Source organism: Eumetopias jubatus, unplaced genomic scaffold (assembly GCF_037043125.1).
Source record: "Eumetopias jubatus isolate StellerSeaLion01/CBP00866 unplaced genomic scaffold, mEumJub1_p1.0 scaffold_8, whole genome shotgun sequence".
NCBI classification, from domain to species: domain Eukaryota; kingdom Metazoa; phylum Chordata; class Mammalia; order Carnivora; family Otariidae; genus Eumetopias; species Eumetopias jubatus.
The window spans coordinates 14,316,827-14,318,228 of NW_028274814.1; the positions used below are offsets into that span (position 1 = coordinate 14,316,827).

The 1,402-nt window shown below is 47.8% G+C and overlaps 1 pseudogene; it reads left to right on the top strand.

The window, feature by feature from the left end:
- The first annotated feature begins 298 nt into the window (after positions 1–298).
- Positions 299–1,124, top strand: LOC148163665 (histone-binding protein RBBP4 pseudogene; annotated as a pseudogene).
- The last annotated feature ends 278 nt before the right edge of the window (positions 1,125–1,402 follow it).

Here is a 1,402-nt window from a genome sequence, read left to right on the forward strand (position 1 = left end):
TGTAACAGAGCTCTACCTTTTGATGATCAGAATCAATGATCTTTGCTAGTTTAGTCACTCCTTTCCTTCCTCCTGGTCTCTTGGCAGAGGAGACTGAAGTGACTAGAGTTGCAGCCATCGTATAAAGTACAGTGGGACTTTGTGTCCACTGATGAAGCATTACCCCTCTGAGAACAAAACCTTTTGACCCACAGAGTCTAAAGTTTTGGGGACAGGAAGCACAAACTTTCCAAGTGTACCACTGGGAACTCTCCAGGTATACCACTGGGAATGCCACCTACTGAGGGGCCATAGGAAACAATAGAGGCCGCGCGCGCAGAGCGAGCGCCCGTAGCCTCCCCGCCCCTCCCGCAACGCTCGACCCCGGGATCCCCCCAGCTTGCCTGCCCGCCATGGCCGACAAGGAAGCAGCCTTTGATGACGCAGTAGAAGAACGTGTGATCAGCGAAGAGTACAAAATATGGAAAAAGAACACCCCTTTTCTTTACGATTTGGTGATGACCCATGCTCTGGAGTGGCCTAGCCTAACTGCACAGTGGCTTCCAGATGTAACCAGACCGGAAGGGAAAGACTTCAGCATTCATCGACTTGTCCTGGGAACACACACGTCAGATGAACAAAACCATCTCGTGATAGCCAGTGTGCAGCTCCCTAATGATGATGCTCAGTTTGATGCCTCACACTACGACAGTGAGAAAGGAGAATTTGGAGGTTTTGGCTCAGTTAGTGGAAAAATTGAAATAGAAATCAAGATCAACCATGAAGGAGAAGTAAACCGGGCACGTTATATGCCCCAGAACCCTTGCATCATTGCAACAAAGACTCCATCCAGTGATGTTCTTGTTTTTGACTATACAAAACATCCTTCCAAACCAGACCCTTCTGGAGAGTGCAACCCAGACTTGCGTCTGCATGGACATCAGAAGGAAGGCTATGGACTTTCTTGGAATGCCACCTACTTTCCCCATAGTTCCTGGACCCGTATATTCTACCTGTTGGGGACACAGTACCATCTAACAGTTAAAGGTTTAGGGTTGCATCTCAACCTCAAGGCGTATCATCGCCTAGCTGGAGCCTCAGCTATGTCTTTAAGAGGCCATTCTACCCTTCTGTCATGCCAGTGATTTAAGATGCAGTATGGGATTGGACCTGTGTACTAGTGTACTCTTTGGTCCAAAGCAGTGTTGTATGGGATCTTGTGTCAGTAGATCAAACATTCTTACTCCTCAGATGGTGATGTTGGCTGGGTCCTGTAGATAGAAAAGGAAAACTAATTCTCAGACAATATAACAACCCTAGTCAAGATGAACACAGAGGTCCACTGTAGTCAGTTTACCTCCAGGTGGTTGGTTGGTTGCCTTAAGGGATGGTGTTGTAACTGGGGGGGTCAGCATTCATTTCT